At 40.9% G+C, this 20806-nt stretch overlaps 1 protein-coding gene across 1 annotated transcript in view; it reads left to right on the plus strand.

Annotated features, from left to right (window-relative positions):
• LOC124719082 (ubiquitin carboxyl-terminal hydrolase 29-like) overlaps positions 1-20806 on the plus strand; it is a 433479-nt gene that overhangs the window by 343670 nt on the left and 69003 nt on the right. The window lies entirely within an intron of this gene.

Genomic DNA, 20806 nt, shown 5'->3' on the forward strand with positions numbered 1-20806 from the left:
TTTGATTCTTCTATTTTGTAATTATTTGCTTTGATGAAGAGATTTGTCACTTAGTTACTAGTGAAGGAAAAGATTGTTAGTTGTTAGCATGTTCCATGGACTCTCCGTACGATGTGGAAAGTGAAACTTACTTAATGTAATATATTATCTAAGTGATAATAATTATTTAAATCAAAAACTTCTTAATATAAAATACATTTATAATGGGCTAAAAAGTATAAAATAATTTCTCCAAACCCCATACCGATTCCTGATAGCATACAAGTACTTCTGAAAATTTGCGATTGCTAATTTTTAATAGCTATGAAAATACTTGTAAGATTTATAATGAAACATGAGGAGTACATGCATTACATAATGCTTATGGTTCAGAAATTAAAATATTAATGCACCAGTTATTTATTGCATGTGCCCCATGTTTTTTGGTATAATCTTACAAGTACACTCCTGGAAATTGAAATAAGAACACCGTGAATTCATTGTCCCAGGAAGGGGAAACTTTATTGACACATTCCTGGGGTCAGATACATCACATGATCACACTGACAGAACCACAGGCACATAGACACAGTCAACAGAGCATGCACAATGTCGGCACTAGTACAGTGTATATCCACCTTTCGCAGCAATGCAGGCTGCTATTCTCCCATGGAAACGATCGTAGAGATGCTGGATGTAGTCCTGTGGAACGGCTTGCCATGCCATTTCCACCTGGCGCCTCAGTTGGACCAGCGTTCGTGCTGGACGTGCAGACCGCGTGAGACGACGCTTCATCCAGTCCCAAACATGCTCAATGGGGGACAGATCCGGAGATCTTGGTGGCCAGGGTAGTTGACTTACACCTTCTAGAGCACGTTGGGTGGCACGGGATACATGCAGACGTGCATTGTCCTGTTGGAACAGCAAGTTCCCTTGCCGGTCTAGGAATGGTAGAACGATAGGTTCGATGAGGGTTTGGATGTAACGTGCACTATTCAGTGCCCCTCGACGATCACCAGTGGTGTACGGCCAGTGTAGGAGATCGCTCCCCACACCATGATGCCGGGTGTTGGCCCTGTGTGCATCGGTCGTATGCAGTCCTGATTGTGGCGCTCACCTGCACGGCGCCAAACACGCATACGACCATCCTTGGCACCAAGGCAGAAGCGACTCTCATCGCTGAAGACGACACGTCTCCATTCGTCCCTCCATTCACGCCTGTCGCGACACCACTGGAGGCGGGCTGTACGATGTTGGGGCGTGAGCGGAAGACGGCCTAACGGTGTGCGGGACCGTAGCCCAGCTTCATGGAGACGGTTGCGAATGGTCCTCGCCGATACCCCAGGAGCAACAGTATCCGTAATTTGCTGGGAAGTGGCGGTGCGGTCCCCTACGGCACTGCGTAGGATCCTACGGTCTTGGCGTGCATCCGTGCGTCGCTGCGGTCCGGTCCCAGGTCGGCGGGCACGTGCACCTTCCGCCGACCACTGGCGACAACATCGATGTACTGTGGAGACCTCACGCCCCACGTGTTGAGCAATTTGGCGGTACGTCCACCCGGCCTCCCGCATGCCCACTATACGCCCTCGCTCAAAGTCCGTCAACTGCACATATGGTTCACGTCCACACTGTCGCGGCATGCTACCAGTGTTAAAGACTGCGATGGAGCTCCGTATGCCACGGCAAACTGGCTGACACTGACGGCGGCGGTGCACAAATGCTGCGCAGCTAGCGCCATTCGACGGCCAACACCGCGGTTCCTGGTGTGTCCGCTGTGCCGTGCGTGTGATCATTGCTTGTACAGCCCTCTCGCAGTGTCCGGAGCAAGTATGGTGGGTCTGACACACCGGTGTCAATGTGTTCTTTTTTCCATTTCCAGGAGTGTATTTTCATGGCTATTAAAAATTCAGTCACAGTTATCAGGACTAAGTGTATGAAGTTAAGAAGCTGTATGGAGCTAAGAGACATTACTTTATGCTTTTTAGTTCATTTTTAAAATGTAGTGTATTAAAAAGTTTTTGATTCAGATAATTCTTTTCTGCTTTTTAGTCTTGTGATTATGAAATTTTTCAATGGATTAGAAACATTTTGATGATATTATATCCTCCCTCCCTCCCTCCCTCCCTCCGTCTCTCCCTCCCTTTCTCCCTCCCTTACAAATGTAAGGTTTATGACTGGTTACTCAAACACCCATTTTATAACACAACAGAATATTTTGAAATAATCGTTGACAGTAGTATATAAGAATATTCCTAAAAGAAAAGGAATTAAATTATAAAAACTTTACTGTAAAGTTATTGTTAATTGTATATTTAATGTTCAAACCTATTCCGCTGTAAGTGGTCAGTGGTGAATAAACTGAATACTGAATACTCTCCTCCTTGTGTTGCATGCTGATGAGCTGAAATGTAATGACTGCTGTCCATTGCGAGAGTGAGTGTTGTCTGGTAGTGTTGCATGCATGGGATGTGGTGAGGAGATGTATATAAGTGGGGTAGAGACAAATGGTGATTTATTCTAACAATGTTGTGGGCTGCATTTATATTAAGCAGAATGGGCATATGATTATTCAGTCTGAACAATTCTAATTTCTAAGAATGTGGACTTTCTTGTAGTAGTTTACTATCTGAACACCCAGATATTTGAATTGTTCAGACAGCCCATGTTCAGGATATTGCTCAAAATCTGGATGGTGCTATATGTACCATTAGAATAGTGTCTGCAGTAAGTGAGGGTCCAGTGCAAAAATTAGCCCTCTTAGCTTATTTTCATTCACTTCTGGCATACATCATTATATTCAGTGGTAAATCTGCCCACCCACATGGGGTATTTTTGGCTCATAAAAGAGCAGTTCGATCAGTAAGTGATGCAAGTTTGTGATCATCTTTTCACCCCTGTTCTTCAAGAGTCTGGGAATTGTGGCAATGGCCTCTAAAAATTTATTTTCTTTTATGTTGTTTGTTCTTATCAATTTGAACTTATTCTTAAGAATTAGCAGCTTTCACTCACTTAATACAAAGGCAGAAAAGCCAATCTGCATTTGGATCACACCTGCTTGACTGTTGTGTAGAAAGGCATGCAGTATCCTTCTGCATCCATTCTCATTAAGCTACGACAAGAATTAAAAAATCTTAGCAGTAATCTTCACACACATTCAATTCTAAATTTATTTATTTATTTATCTTACAGCTCGAAACATGTATTTAACATGCATGGGCAATGTTATAATAATTACATTCAGATTATTGATACACAATATAAATAGATTACATGCTACTAAGTAAAATATCATTGAAGTATATTTAATATAGCATTCCTGAGGTCAAATCATGTCAGCACCATACTGTATGGGCACTTCAATACAAGCCATTTTTTAACTCGTTTTTAAAAATTCTACCAGAAAGCTGTTTCAGGTTGTTTGGCAGAGAATTATAAAATATTGCTCCCTTAATGAATGGGGTATTTGTTGTTAGATTCAATCGTCTGCTCACCATATGAAAGTCTGATTTTTGTCTTGTATTGTAATCATGGATTTCCATATTCCTGTTTGTCACTTTTTTGTCTTTTTCACTAATAATATTGATTGAAACATATATACTGCATAGATAGTCATAATATTAAACTTAATAAACAGGTTTTTACATGAAGTTCTGGGTCTTACTTTTGCCATAGTTCTTATTACTCTTTTCTGCAATACAAATACCCTTTTTATATTGTATTGGCTACACCCACCCCACAATACAATTCAATAAGATAGATGGGGATACACCAACCCAAAATACGCTATTTTTATTGCTTCGATATCTAAATATTGAACTAATCTCCTTAGTAAATACAGACTAGATGTTATTTTACCACAGACATGATCTATTTGCTGATTCCATGAAAGTCTGTCATCTATATATATCCCCAGAAATTTACATTCTGAACAGGTATTTTCCTGAATGTCCTCATTTAGAACAGTATTTTTATTTGAACTACTTGTCTTAAAATAAATTAAATTAGTTTTGTTAATATTGACCCTCAGGTTTTCTTTTTCAAAATGTGTTTGGGCTTTTTCAACAAAATTCTGTACCACTGAATTTAGGTCATCATTACTATGTGCCCAGCAAACCCCAGAGGTGTCATCAGCATACATAGTAATACGATGACTGGTGTCTAATACTTTTGGGAAAGCATTCACGTAGCAAATAAACAAGAAGGGGCCCAAGATAGAGCCTTGTGGCACACCAAAATTTATGTTCGTTATCTTTGATATTCTTTTTGCAATTACCTCTCCATTATCATACACAACTTCTGTGCATTGTTGTCTATCTTTAAGGTAAGATTCTATTAAAAGCAACAGTTTCCCACTGACACCATTATAAGCAAGTTTACTTAAAAGAGCGCCATGATGGACTCTGTCAAACGCTTTGGAAAGATCTAAAAACACTCCTGCCGTTTCGTATCCCTCATTTATTTTCTCCATCAGACAGTGTACAAACTGTACTGCTGCAGATATGGTGCTCCTACCACTTCTAAAGCCGTGTTGGAAATCTCCTATTAAGTTATTCATATTATAGTGCTCAATTAGGATTTTAGCATTATTTTTTCAATTAATTTACCAAACACTGACGTTAAGGCAACTGGTCTGTAGTTCTGTGGTTGTTTTCTTTCCCCTTTTTTATATAAAGGTTTAACTAAAGCAAGTTTCAGTTTCTTTGGAAACACACCTTCTTCAAGTACACAATTTATTAGATGGACTAACGGTCTGGCTAACTCACCCTTGCATTTTTTCAGTAGAAAAGGAGAGAATTCATCCCATCCAGCTGATCTTTTATTTTTTAGGTTGTCAATTAGCTCTGTTACGTCCTTGATGGTTACTGTAGGTAGCATACAAGAGTCCCTTTCCTTTTCCTTATCATATTTAAACGGCCTCTCCTGTTTCATGCAAGTATGATTTTCAATAGCATCTATAAAGTAATCATTAAATATATTGCTAACTATATAAGGATCAGAAAAATTATCATTATGTATACTTAACTCTATATTATTAATTTTAGTTTTTGAATCAGTGTTCCTCATATCATTAACTACTGCCCAGCACGACTTTGAGACACAGTCAGAATTTCGGATCTGTTTACTAATATGTTCTACTTTCCTTCTCCTTACTTCCTTGCGATACTCATATTTATATTTTTTATAATCCTCTTTATATGAATCAAGACTGGTTTCTCTGTGTAGCTTATACATATACTCCATTCCTTCTTTGAGTCTTTTCGTTTTTTCATCAAGTTTTACACGTTTGACTACTGGAGGTTTATTTTTATTTACATTCATCTTCTTTGCCGGGATAGTAATATCAATATGTCTAGTTAAAATTTTTAAAAATACTTCCCATTTGCTGTCAACTCCCCTTTCTCTATAAACTGATTCCCAAGATTCTTGACCCAAAGTATTCTTTAGCAAGGTGGTGATGTATTCAGAAAATAATCTTCTATTCTCAAATTTTTTGTTTTGTTTAAGTTTATTAAGACAACCAATCACTAATAATTGTCCTAGATGATCAGATATGTGCCCGTTTACAGTCTGTGCCGAAACAACATTTTCATAATTGGTCATCACATGATCTATGGAACTGTTGCTTGACTCAGTTATTCTAGTGGGCACATGACCAAGTAGATCTTTAATATCATAGGATCTTATGCAGTCTTGTAAACCTACCTTTGCATTCCTGGCTGTTGCTTAGTGTGTTTATATTAAAGTCTGCTAACATTACAATATTTACTGTATTGCCACCCTTGCTTAGCTTCCCCAATACACTATCCAGTGCTTCCAGGAAAACCTCGAGATTACCTGAAGGGGCTCGATATATACCTAGCACAATAAGTGGGATGGATACAATCATTAACTTAATTATCACTGCTTCAATAGAACAATTCCATTGTGGATCACTCTTTCTATTCTGTTAGGGATTTCTGGGAAATAAATTAAGCTAATTGCTGTGTTATATTGTTGATTACGTTTATATATAGTCACAGCTTATTATGTGCTTAGGATTTTTCTCCATTTTACTTCTCTATGTTAATGTCCCTACCCCCATGAACAACGGACCTTGCCGTTGGTGGGGAGGCTTGCGTGCCTCAGCAATACACATGGCCGTACCGTAGGTGCAACCACAACGGGGTGGTATCTGTTGAGAGGCCAGACAAATGTGTGGTTCCTGAAGAGGGGCAGCAGCCTTTTCAGTAGTTGCAGGGGCAACAGTCTGGATGATTGACTGATCTGGCCTTGTAACACTAACCAAAACGGCCTTGCTGTGCTGGTACTGCGAACGGCTTAAAGCAAGGGGAAACTACAGCCGTAATTTTTCCCGAGGGCATGCAGCTTTACTGTATGGTTAAATGATGATGGCGTCCTCTTGGGTAAAATATTCCGGAGGTAAAATAGTCCCCCATTCGGATCTCTGGGCGGGGACTACTCGAGAGGACGGTGTTATCAGGAGAAATAAAACTGGCGTTCTACGGATCGGAGCGTGGAATGTCAGATCCCTTAGTCGGACAGGTAGGTTAGAAAATTTAAAAAGGGAAATGGATAGGTGAAGTTAGATATAGTGCGGATTAGTGAAGTTCAGTGGCAGGAGGAACAAGACTTTTGGTCAGGTGAATACAGGGTTATAAATACAAAATCAAATAGGGGTAATGCAGGAGTAGGTTTAATAATGAATAAAAAAATTGGAGTGCGGGTAAGCTACTACAAACAGCATAGTGAATGCATTATTGTGGCCAAGATAGACACAACGCCCATGCCTACTACAGTAGTACAAGTTTATATGCCAACTAGCTCTGCAGATGATGAAGAAATTGATGAAATGTATGATGAGATAAAAGAAATTATTCAGGTAGTCAAGGGAGACGAAAATTTAATAGTCATGGGCGACTGGAATTCGAGAGTAGGAAAAGGGAGAGAAGGAAACATAGTGGGTGAATATGGATTGGGGGAGAGGAATGAAAGAGGAAGCCGTCTTGTAGAATTTTGCACAGAGCATAACTTAAATATAGCTAACACTTGGTTCAAGAATCATAAAAGAAGGCTGTATACATGGAAGAATCCTGGAGATACTAGAAGGTATCAGATAGATTATATAATGGTAAGACAGAGATTTAGGAACCAGGTTTTAAATTGTAAGGCATTTCCAGGGGCAGATGTGGATTCTGACCACAATCTATTGGTTATGAACTGTAGATTAAAACTGAAGAAACTGCAAAAAGGTGGGAATTTAAGGAGATGAGACCTGGATAAACTGAAAGAACCAGAGGTTGTACAGAGTTTCAGGGAGAGCATAAGGGAACAATTGACAGGAATGGGGGAAAGAAATACAGTAGAAGAAGAATGGGTATCTCTGAGGGATGAAGTGGTGAAGGCAGCAGAGGATCAAGTAGGTAAAAAGACGAGGGCTAGTAGAAATCCTTGGGTAACAGAAGAAATATTGAATTTAATTGATGAAAGGAGAAAATATAAAAATGCAGTAAATGAAGCAGGCAAAAGGGAATACAAATGTCTAAAAAATGAGATCGACAGGAAGTGCAAAATGGCTAAGCAGGGATGGCTAGAGGACAAATGTAAAGATGTAGAGGCTTATCTCACTAGGGGTAAGATAGATACTGCCTACAGGAAAATGAAAGAGACCTTTGGAGAAAAGATAACCACTTGTATGAATATCAAGAGCTCAGATGGAAACCCAGTTCTAAGCAAAGAAGGGAAAGCAGAAAGGTGGAAGGAGTATATAGAGGGTTTATACAAGGGCGATGTACTTGAGGACAATATTATGGAAATGGAAGAGGATGTAGATGAAGATGAAGATGAAATGGGAGATACGATACTGCGTGAAGAGTTTGACAGAGCACTGAAAGACCTGAATCGAAACAAGGCCCCCGGAGTAGACAACATTCCATTAGAACTACTGACAGCCTTGGGAGAGCCAGTCCTGACAGAACTCTACCATCTGGTGAGCAAGATGTATGAGACAGGCGAAATACCCTCAGACTTCAAGAAGAATATAATAATTGCAATCCCAAAGAAAGTAGGTGTTGACAGATGTGAAAATTACCGAACTATCAGTTTAATAAATCACAGCTGCAAAATACTAACGCGTATTCTTTACAGACGAATGGAAAAACTGATAGAAGCCGACCTCGGGGAAGATCAGTTTGGATTCCATAGAAATGTTGGAACACGTGAGGCAATACTGACCCTACGACTTATCTTAGAAAATAGATTAAGGAAAGGCAAACCTACGTTTCTAGGATTTGTAGACTTAGAGAAAGCTTTTGACAATGTTGATTGGAATACTCTCTTTCAAATTCTGAAGGTCGAAGGGGTAAAATACAGGGAGTGAAAGGCTATTTACAATTTGTACAGAAACCAGATGGCAGTTATAAGAGTCGAGGGGCATGAAAGGGAAGCAGCGGTTGGGAAGGGATGAGACAGGGTTGTAGCCTGTCCCCGATGTTATTCAATCTGTATATTGAGCAAGCAGTAAAGGAAACAAAAGAAAAATTTGGAGTGGGTATCAAAGTCCATGGAGAAGAAATAAAAACTTTGAGGTTCGCCGATGACATTGTAATTCTGTCAGAGACAGCAAAGGACTTGGAAGAGCAGTTGAACGGAATGGACAGTGTCTTGAAAGGAGGATATAAGATGAACATCAACAAAACAAGGATAATGGAATGTAGTCGAATTAAGTCGAGTGATGCTGAGGGAATTAGATTAGGAAATGAGGCACTTAAAGTAGTAAAGGAGATTTGCCATTTGTGGAGCAAAATAACTGATGATCTTCGAAGTAGAGAGGATATAAAATGTAGACTGGCAATGGCAAGGAAAGCGTTTCTGAAGAAGAGAAATTTGTTAACATCGAGTATAGATTGAAATGTCAGGAAGTCGTTTCTGAAAGTATTTGTATGGAGTGTAGCCATGTATGGAAGTGTAACATGGACGATAAATAGTTTTGAGAAGAAGAGAATAGAAGCTTTCGAAATGTGGTGCTACAGAAGAATGCTGAAGATTAGATGGGTAGATCACATAACTAATGAGGAGGTATTGAATAGAATTGGGGAGAAGAGGAGTTTGTGGCACAACTTGACAAGAAGAAGGGACCGGTTGGTAGGACATGTTCTGAGGCATCAAGGGATCACAAATTTATCATTAGAGGGCAGCGTTGAGGGTAAAAATTGTAAAGGGAGACCAAGAGATGAATACACTAAGCAGATTCAGAAGGATGTAGGTTGCAGTAAGTACTGGGTGATGAAGAAGCTTGCACAGGGTAGAGTAGCATGGAGAGCTTTATCAAACCAGTCTCAGGACTGAAGACAACAACAACAAATGTTAATGTCATGTGCTGACTCATTCAACAATCATGGACATTTGCTCCTCAATTTGTTCCTGGGGAACTAGACGTGTGGAAAAAAAGAAAGAAATTGTGGTGTGAGCATATATTGAAAGTGGTTGCAGGGTAGTAAAACCACAAGTGGACAACGGAGTGCCGTACGCCCACACATCGCAGACATCAGAGACTTTACTGCTGGCTAAAGCAGGACAGACAGCGATCTGTGGCAGATGTGATGGCAAAGTACAGTGCTGGTTCAGGCACAAGAGTTTCAGAGCACAACGATCAGCACATGTTTTTGAATGCGGGCCTCTGCAGCTGATGACCTCTGTGTGCTCCCGTGTTGACCCATCGACATTGTCAGTTATGATTGCAGTGGGCATGGAATTGTCATAATTGCTACTACTACTACTATTACTACTACTACTACTAATAATAATAGTAATAATTTCCATTCCTGTTCCATTCGCAAATAGAGCAAGAGAGGAAGTCTGTCTATATGCCTCTGTATGAGCCCAAATTTCTCTTATCTTATCTTTGTAGACCTTATGTAAAATATACACTGGCGGCAGTAGAGTCATTCTGCAATTGGTGCAAACGCTAGTTCTCTAAATTTCCATTGTAGTGCCTTGCGAAAGGAGAGTTGTCTTGTTGTCTTTCCCCAGGGATTCCCATCTGAGTTCACAAAGCATCTCTGTAATAATTGGATGCTTATCGAACCTACCGGTAACACAAATCAAGCACATGCCTCTCAGTTGCTTTGATGTCTTGCTGATGGGGATCCCAAACGCTTGAGCAGTACTCAAAATTGGGTCACAGTAGCATTCTATGCGGCATCTCCAGCATACGTGCGCTAAACTTTCCCAAAATTCTCTCAATAATACAAGCATTCACCTTCCCTACCACCAATCTGGAGTGTTCATTCCATTTCATACTGCTTCACGACATTACAGCTAGATATTTAATAGATGTGACTGTGGCAACAACTCCCTAATAATGCTCTATTCAAACATTGCATTTGCGTTAAGTTACATTTTTCTACATTCAGGGCCACCTGCCATTCACCTCTGCCTAAGTCATCTAATTTACTTCAACAATCGCTCAGTGATGACACCTTCCCGTAAGCTACAGTTCTGTCAGCAGCAAAGATGTGGAAGTTGCTTGTTACCCTGTCTGTCAGGTCATTTATGTACACTACTGCCCATTAAAATTGCTACACCAAGAAGAAATGCAGATGATAAACGGGTATTCATTGGACAAATATATTATAATCGAACTGACATGTGATTACATTTTCATGCAATTCGGGTTTCATAGATCCTGGGAAATCAGTACCCAGAACAACCACGTCTGGCCGTAATAACGGCCTCAATACGCCTGGGGATTGAGTCAAACAGAGCTTGGATGGCATGCACAGGTACAGCTGTTCAAGCAGCTTCAACACGATACCACAGTTCATCAAGAGTAGTGACTGGTGTATTGTGATTAGCCAGTTGCTTGGCCACCATTGACCAGACGTTATCAGTTGGTGAGAGATCAGGAGAATGAGCTGGCCAGGGCAGCAGTCGAACATTTTCTGTATCCAGAAAGGCCTGTACAGGACCTGCAACATGCGGTCCTGCATTATCCTGCTGAAATTTAGGGTTTCGCAGGAATCGAATGAAGGGTAGAGCCACAGGTTGTAACACATCTGATGTAACGTCCACAGTTCAAAGTGCCGTCAATGCGAACAAGAGGTGACCGAGATACGTAACCAATGGAACCCCATACCATCATGCTGGGTGATACGCCAGTATGGCGATGACTAATACATGCTTCCAGTGTGTGTTCACCGCGATGTCGCCAAACGCGGATGCGACCATGATGATGCTGTAAACAGAACCTCGATTCATCCGAAAAAATTAAGTTTTGCCATTCATGCACCCAGGTTTGTCATTGAGTCCTGTCTGTAATGCAGCGTCAAGGGTAACCACAGCCGCGGTCTCCGAGCTGATAGTCCATGCTGCTGCAAACGTCGTCGAACTTTTCGTTCAGATGGTTGTTGTCTTGCAAATGTTCCCATCTGCTGACTCAGGGATCGAGATGTGGCTGCACAATCCGTTACAGCCATGCGGATAAGATACCTGTCATCTCGACTGCTAGTGACACGAGGCCATTTGGATCCAGCACAGCATTCCGTATTACCCTCCTGAACCCACCGATTCCGTGTTCTGCTAACAGTCATTGGATCTTGGCCACGCGAGCAGCAATGTCACGATACGATAAACTGCAATCGCGATAGCCTACAATCTGACCTTTATCAAAGTCGGAAACAAGATGGTGCGCATTTCTCCTCCTTACACGAGGCATCACAACAACGTTTCGCCAGGAATCGCTGGTCAACTGCTGTTTGTGTGTGAGGAATCGGTTGGAAACTTTCCTCATGTCAGCACGTTGTAGGTGTCGCCACCAGTGCCATCCTTGTGTGAATGGTCTGAAAAGCTAATCATTTGCATATCACAGCATCTTCTTCCTGTCGGTTAAATTTCGCGTCTGTGGCATGTCATCTTCATGGTGTAGCAATTTTAATGGCCAGTAGTGTATACAGGTTGTTACAAAAAGGTACGGCCAAACTTTCAGGAAACATTCCTCACACACAAATAAAGAAAATATGTTATGTGCACATGTGTCCGGAAACGCTTAATTTCCATGTTAGAGCTCATTTTAGTTTCTTCCACCTACGCTCAAAGGAGCACGTTATCATGATTTCATACGGGATACTCTACCTGTGCTGCTAGAACATGTGCCTTTACAAGTACGACACAACATGTGGTTCATGCATGATGGAGCTCCTGCACATTTCAGTCAAAGTGTTCGTACGCTTCTCAGCAACAGATTTGGTGACCGATGGATTGGTAGAGGTGGACCAATTCCATGGCCTCCATGCTCTTGTCTACGCAATCCCGGTACCAAATGTAGAGACTCTTCGTGCTCGTATTGTGGACGGCTGTGATACAATACGCCATTCTCCAGGGCTGCATCAGCGCATCAGGGATTCCATGCGACGGAGGGTGGATGCATGTATCCTCGCTAACGGAGGACATTTTGAACATTTCCTGTAACAAAGTGTTTGAGGTCACGCTGGTACGTTCTGTTGCTGTGTGTTTCCATTCCATGATTAATGTGATTTGAAGAGAAGTAATAAAATGAGCTCTAACATGGAAAGTAAGCGTGACACGTGTCCACATAACAAATTTTCTTTCTTTGTGTGTGAGGAATGTTTCCTGAAAGTTTGTCCGTACCTTTTTGTAACACCCTGTATAGAGAATAAGTGTGGCCCTATCACACTTCCCTGAGGCACTCTTGATGATGTGCTTTTCTCTCTTTGACACGTGCTGCCAAGGAAAATGTACTGAATTTCATTACCTAAAAAGTTTTTGAGCCACTCATATGTCTGGAAACCTATTCTGTATGCTGAGATGTTTGTCCACAGTCTGCAGTGGTGTGCCATGTCAAATGCTTTGTGGAAAAATTAGGAATATGGAATCTGCCTGTTGCCCTCCATCCATGATTTGTAGGATATCATGTGAAAAGGGCGAGCTGAGTTTGACACAAGCGATGCTTTCTAAATCTGTGCTGATTAGTGGGCAGAAGCCACTCCATCTCAAGTAAATTTGTTACATTCGAACTCTGAATGTGTTCAAGAATTCTGCAGTAAACCATTGTTAAAAGTACTGGAAAAATAAGTGCCTTCTTCAGCCATAGAGGAAATAAATATGCTGCTTCTTAAAGAGAAATAGAAAACGGAAAGAATGTGAAGAGAACACCTGAGCTGTACGACAGACGGTGACTGACCAGGATTAAGATTTCAGCGAATGTGCAAAAAACTGGAAGGACATTGGAATGCTGTGCAGAGGCTGAGAAGCAAGTCTGCAATGACTGGAGTGAATGAAATAAATTTTGTGCAGCTGTTGCTCCTAAACAACATGTAGGCTTCAGAGAAACTGCGAGTCCTTAGGAATAACTTAACTGAACTTTTTTGAACTTTCCACACAATCGTGTTCCATCCATACTATGTGTCACTTCAGTGGCACTTTTGCTGCTGTGGGCATGTATACATGTCCTGCTACAACAGTCCCCTGTATTGTGGTTGTGTATACGTGCACCCCTTTGGTTTTCCTACAGTGCTATGGATGTTTGAATGTGTCCTGAATTGCTGAACTCATTGCTGCAGACGAGTTACTTCCGTATCTCGGTCAATAAAAAGGTTTCAAGTATTTATGATACAACATTGTGCCTCATTGTGTGCTGGCATTTGCAAAAGCTCCGTTTCAATATCTTGAATTGTTTATGAGACGTGGCAATTGTTATGACCACATGGTTTGTGATGCGCAATGACCTGAAGGGCATGTTGTGTCTGACTAGTTTTCTGATATAAAACCTGATAACTTGAGAATGAAATGAGATATCTTTCTGCTCTTGGTTTTTAAAAAGTTTCAACATCTTATCTACATTTTATTCACTTCAGTGTACTAACTAAAATCAACCAAACACAAAAGTTTACACAGTGCCTTTTTACCACTGTGAAATCTTTAAGATTTTTTGCAGTGTTTTACTTAATTTGGTGCAGCACAATAACTATGTCATATAATGAAAAGAAGTTCAGTCCTTTATCAGGCAAAGATATCGTAGTTTAAGGTACGCAAAAATCAAATTTTTTCGCGTAACAGTTTTCGTACAAACGGATGATAAGTATTTCATAGCAGCTGGCCTGTCTGCACAGACAGCTGAGTGTGTCATGCCCAGCTGTCCATTGGATATAAAACCCTATAACTCAAGAACAAAATGAGATACTGTTCTAATGTCAATTGTAAATAAAATTTCGATATAGGATGAGCTAAAATCGACCATACGCAAACTTTATGGAATGCCTTTTTACCTCTGCAAACTCTTTAGAATTTCATTCATGTTTTGCTTAATGTGATGCAGTGCAGTAAAGATGACAGATAATAAAAGTAATTCCGTTCTTTATCGGGTGAAAATATCAGACAGTATTATAAAAAGGATAGTTGCTACTCACCATATAGTGGAGATGCTGAGTCACAGGTAGGCACAACAAAAAGACTGTCACAAAATAAGCTTTCTACCACCAAGGCCTTTGTCAAAAATAGATAACAAACACACACACACACACACACACACACACACACACACACACACACACGACATAGCGAGATCGCACAGTGGTTAGCACACTGGACTCGCATTCGGGAGGACGACGGTTCAAACCTGTGTCCGGCCATCCTGATTTAGGTTTTCTTTGATTTCCCTAAATCGCTTCAGGCAAATGCCAGGGTTGATCCCTTTCAAAGGACACAGCAGCCATTCTTACCTAATTCTATGGGACCGATGACCTCGCTGTTTGGTCCCATCCCCCGAGCCAACCAACCAACACACACATGATCGTGGTCTCTGGCAGCTGAAATCAGACCGCCAGCCAGACTAGTCTGGCTTCAGCTGCCAGAGACTGCGAGTCCAATGTGTTAACCACTGTGCCATCTTGCTCGGTCATATATATATATATATATATGTGTGTGTGTGTGTGTGTGTGTGTGTGTGTGTGTGTGTGTGTGTGTGTGTGTGTGTTTGTCTATTTTTGACAAAGGCCTTGTTGGCTGAAAGCTTATTCTGTGACAGTCTATTTGTTGTGCCTATCTGCGACTCAGCATCTCAGCTTATGTGCTGAGTAGCAACTACCCTTTTCATAATATAGTTACATTCCATCCTGGATTTTCCATTGTTTGAAGCTATCAGACAGAAAGATGCACAAAAATCAGATTTTTTCACCTAATAGTTCTCGAAAAATCAGATGAGTATTTCATATCGGCTGGAACCCCATATCTCAGCATTTGGCGAGCAGTTCAGCCATAACAAAAGCCGCCCTCAGTGCAGTATGCAGAGTGTGTGTCTGTAGCAGCGAAAGGGCTAACCAGACTTATTGTAGAAGATGCATAGCATTCAGTTGTTCGGTTGTCATGTGATGTCAGGACAATAGCCATTATTTTCAGAGTGTTCTCTTTATCGATAAAGCTACCTTTAAAAACCGTGGAAATCTAAACGTAAGTGGTTTGCATTACTGGGCTGCTGAAAACCCACGTTGAATGAGGCAGACTGACCGTCAGAAGCAGTGGAATTGGAACTTTTATTGCAAGATTATTGGAGACTGCGTAATAGAACATTACTCCATTGAAGAAATGTTAAATTGTGGAAGTTATGCACAATTTTTTACCAAAGTGCTACCAACTCTTACTGAGGAAGCACAACTTGAAATATATCAAGGTGTATACACCCTGGGACAACTGGGAAGTCCAGGAAAAATGCAGGAATTTTTTACATCCAGGAAAAAGATTGGAAAAACCCAGTAATTTTTTAGAATTATAGGAATTTTTCATTTTTTTCATTCCCCGTTAAATTTTTGTAATTTTGGCTAGTAAGAATTGATACTCTAACAAAGAATTTTACTTTAGCCCACTACACAGAATAACACTGCAGCAATAAAACACAAAGAGAGAATAATACCAAAATAAAATTTCAGTTGTGAACAAAATGCGCCGTTTACAACATCAAAACACAGTGCACACACACGTGTCTGCTGATAGCAAAATGTGACAAGAACTTTAGCATAACACTACGCAATACTTTGTAACAGCAGGCTGCTTTCGATGAGTATGTTGTCACAACTGTTTACATTTGCAGCAGGTCGCAGAAAAATATTGCGAATGACGATTTGAGAAGCCTTACTTACTTTCAAAGTAAATTTCCTTTTATGCAAGATGAATTATGTTACATGTGACAGTTCGTGATGAATTTGTTAAATCGTGGAGCATTTGATTCTTATTCAAAACTTAACACTTTGAAGTCCAGCCACTTAAAAAAATTTTGACCCATTGCTTAAAACTTTACTGCTATATTCATGTTTTATATGTCTTAAAAGGTAATGCATGCTAAAAATAACCAATATTATACATGAAAGCTTAGCTTTTCTTGTTAATATACTGTATGTAAATTAATATAAACAATTAACTTTTGCTACTTGTGTGTTCACGCTACTTAACAATCATGTTGCTATTGGCTGACTACATCACGTCTTATGCTCTGAATATCTGCTGTCATTGGTTGGCGAGATCACGTGTCATGACCTGTGATTGACTGACAAAACTGATTCACACAGCACAACCTCAATTTCAGTGCTCGGAAACTATTGTGTCGTATTTGATGAAATTTATAAAAAAATATGCAGTGTACATGTTGCTGCATGTCAAAGATCTTTTCAAATTTATTTATTTATTTTGCTGGGTTTTGTTTCCTAAAACGCAGGAAGTTCAACATCAGTGTATAAAACTTTTACCATTCAAAGGGTTGATAAGTTTTATAGCATTGAGGGAACGTATATTTTCACATAACGTGGAGAAAATGTACTTTCACCTGCGGTACAGTGTATTTTCATCCATAGTATAGTGTATTTTCATACAGAAGTAAGTAAATGTGTAACCAATAAATATGGGAAAAATCCAGGAACTATTTTTTTGCTGTCCATATATACACCTTGTTTGTAGATGTATGTGGTACCAGCACATAGGGTGCTCAGTAGAGATCAGACGTGACATGATTACAAGTTCATTGTTGAGGGTCGCATACATTAGAAATCGAGGCACTGCAGTTTTGTCACTACGGTACTGGCTTGCTTCCTTCCCACTGTAGCCCCCATGAGTAATGAGTTTGAGAATGGTGTCACTGCTGTCACTTTGTACCCATTGACTCATTCTCTCTTACTAAAGTGCACAGGATTTTAAAGCTGTAATTTAGCATGAGAGTCAAATGCACAATCTTGCTGTTGTACTTTAACACTGGTAGAGGAAAAAAAGACCGACTCTCCGGATTAGATGGCCTTTAATGATGCTGTGTTTTGTGAGAGTGTGGAGGTTGTAAGATGAAAGTTAAGTGTGCGATGTATATACAACTGTAAATTTGCTCCACAACAGTAAGAGTGATGTTTTGAGAAAATTTGATGCTGTAGTCAACACTTCAGACTGAAAACATACAAAGATTGCTCAGTGCAAACAAATTATAAGTTTTTAGCATTTTCAATTTTTTTACTAGAAAACAAAACAGTATTCACCACTAACGTACAGGTCAGTTTATTGGTATATGCAAGGTCCATTCGATAAATATCTGGAAAAGTCATATAAAAGATACAAAACTTCAATGAAGTTGGAGGGTCTTGGTTATTTTTTGGTAATATCCTGGAACTATTAAGAGGTGGTGCTTGTGGTTTAGCGTGCATTTGTAACGATCATTTTCTGTGCATTTTATCATCACTGTAGATTATAAATTTTACCTTTTTGCACTTGGAAGTAGTTGCAGAAATACTGTGCTCCAGGTATCTTGCTTCAGATGCCTTTCCCTCCATCGCGATGTCCATGTCAGCCTGCAGAGTTACTTGAAATACCGGCTATTGCTCGCTGAATGATTTTGGACTCTGTGTCTTTGCTATACATTTGTTCACTTAACATTACAAACAAATACATTGCATTTGTACAGTTGGCTATACTTCAATTTACAAAACATTTACTTCGTACAACTTCTCTCATATATTCTGGATGTCAACCAATGACTGATTTATTTTCTTAGAGATGTCAACAACAAAGTTTCCAACTCTGTGGGGTCTGTGGATCAGAATGTATCTCCTAGGCAGGATGTAACGGGCACACGCTAATCGCTTGCTGCAGCAAACGGTGGGAGGTGAGCAGAGCTTGGACACGGGACACTCGCAGCAGTCCTGCTTCGTGAACTGTGCTCAGACTTGGGACTCAAAGTGTTAAATGTGCCGTTGGAACATATAAGGTGGAGCAGAAGGAATGTGTGTTTTTTAAACTGCTAGTACTTGGTGACAAATGGGGGTACTGATCTGAAGCACTGTTAGTGAACAGCCCAGACAGTGCCATTTCAGTTGCTACGGACCATCAGAGGGTAGAGCATTGTTTGTATACACGGTCAGGGAAGGGGGAAGAAGGTTGCAGCATTTGGTTTATTACAACAATGTACGGGAGGTCAAACGGTCAGGACTTGTAAGACAGAATAGGAAATTAGGTAAAATAAGCAGATATATTTCAGTGTACAGTATACAAGGGGCGCACCTAGGGTCGGAAGCTACCAGGTTTAGGCCAGTCCAGGATGTTGGACTACTAATTGAAATGAGCAACAGAAGGGGAGGTGTTTCACGTTAATTGATGTCGGTGGCTGGTCACGGGGTGCAGAGCCAGTGGCTCTGCTTCCCAAACAGATGTCTGTTCTGCTGAATGTCTTGTTCACAAGAGTGTGAAGCAACTGTGTTCTCCGCTGCAGAATCTCCCAGCATTCACACATATGACCTGTATCCCACATACTCTATTGGCTAAAACTGATGGTGTGAATTTGCTAGCAGTTTCAGCGTAGGGCTCATGGCATCTCTTCAGCAGTTTTAACTGGACGGAACTGCCTCAGCTCTGACAGACAGACAACTTGTGTCACGTAGGCACAGCAGAAGTTGTTCAGGGAGGAAACGTGTAAAGATTTGACTGGGCCTTTAAAATAAATTTTTTAAACCATTTCCCTAAAATACTTTTTGACTGGCTGCCACCCCGCACATTTGTTCTTGATTGAGCAGTTCTTTAGGGACAATGATTATGTGGTCACGGTTGAATGTCTTTTTCCACGAAAAGTTTGAGGTTGGACGTTAAGATGCAATCCCAGATCAAAACACTATACTCCGATCAGTTGCAGTGTTTAGAAGTGCTGTATCTGTGATGCAATTCAAACTCTGAAAAATGTAGACAGAGTGAGAACAGCAGTTCTTGCTAGTCTGAAATTATCCACTAGATGAAAGGCTGTATTGTTGGGATGTCACTTCTTATGCTTCATCAGATCTCACATGATCATCTCAAATTTCACCCATACAAAATAATGATTGTCCAGCAGTTAAGTGAAACAGATTTTGTGCAGCACAGAGAATTTTGTGGTATAATGGATGTTATTTTTTCAGAAGATGCAGATGTCCCAGTATTTGAGTGATGAAACCAATTTTCATCTAGTTGGTTATATTAATGAAGAGATAGAGGGGCTGGCCAGTACGTACCTCAGCTCAGTACAGCCGATAGATACACAAAAAACAGAACCGAAAATTTACGTTCCTAGCTTTCGGAACAAATGTTCCTTCATCAGGGAGGAGAGAGGGGAAAGAAAGGGAAGAAGGGAAAGTAGATTCAGTTACTCACAACCAAGGTTATGAAGCAACAGGGAAAGGAAAACAGGGAGGGTAGCAAGGATGGGGGCATGGTTGTCAGAGGGAAGCCAAAGATATTCTACTGTAAGTACTGTGCCAGCTTCAAACCAAAGAGGATGCATACAGAAGTAAAGAGGTATATAGTATAAAGATAAACACAACTATGTATGGTGAAAAGATGTGTGAATGGCTAAAGAGGAAAGGGAAAGAGGAGAAGACTGAAGAGTAAATGGGAGTGAGGTGTTTTAACGTAGGTTCAGTCCAGGGGGATGGCGGGATGAAAGGATGTATTGGAGTGCAAGTTCCCATCTCCGCAGTTCAGAGGGACTGGTGTTGGGTGGGTGAAGCCAAATGGCACATACAGTGTAGCAGATTCCTAGGTCCCTAGAATTATGCTGGAGGGCATGCTCCGCTACTGGGTATTGGACATCTCCTAGGCGGACAGTTCGTCTGTGTCCGTTCATGCGCTCAGCCAGTTTAGTTGTTGTCATACCGATGTAAAAGGCTGTGCAGTGCAGGCATGTCAGTTGATAAATGACATGTGTAGTTTCTCATGTGGTCCTGCCGTGAATTGTGTATGTTTTACTAGTAGCGGGGCTGGAGTAGGTGGTTGTGGGGGGATGCATGGGGCAGGTTTTGCAGCGGGGTCGGTTACAGGGGTAGGAACCGCTGGGTAGAGAAGGTAGTCTGGGAATATTGTAGGGTTTAACAAGGATGTTACAGAGGTTAGGGGGGCGACGAAAGGCAACTCTGGGTGGTGCGGGAAGAATTTTGTCAAGGGATGATCTCATTTCAGGGGTTGACTTGAGAAAGTCATATCCCTGGCGGAGTAATTTGTTTTCGAGGTCAGGATAATATTGGGTGACAAGGGGGATGCTTCTGTGTGGTCTGGGGATAGGAACATTGTTGTTGGTCGGGGAGGAATGTATTGCTCAGGAGATCTGTTTGTGGACAAGGTCTGCAGGATAGTTGCGGGAGAGGAAAGCACTGGTCAGGTTATTGGTGTAATTGTTGAGGGATTCGTCACTGGAGCAGATACGTTTGCCACGAATATCTAGGCTGTAGGGAAGGGAGCGTTTGATGTGGAATAGATGGAAGCTATCAAAGTGAAAGTACTGTTGTTTGTTTGTGGGTTTGATATGGACAGAGGTGTGGATGTGAGC

The sequence above is a fragment of the Schistocerca piceifrons genome, chromosome 10 (genome assembly GCF_021461385.2).
Source record: "Schistocerca piceifrons isolate TAMUIC-IGC-003096 chromosome 10, iqSchPice1.1, whole genome shotgun sequence".
Lineage (NCBI taxonomy): Eukaryota > Metazoa > Arthropoda > Insecta > Orthoptera > Acrididae > Schistocerca > Schistocerca piceifrons.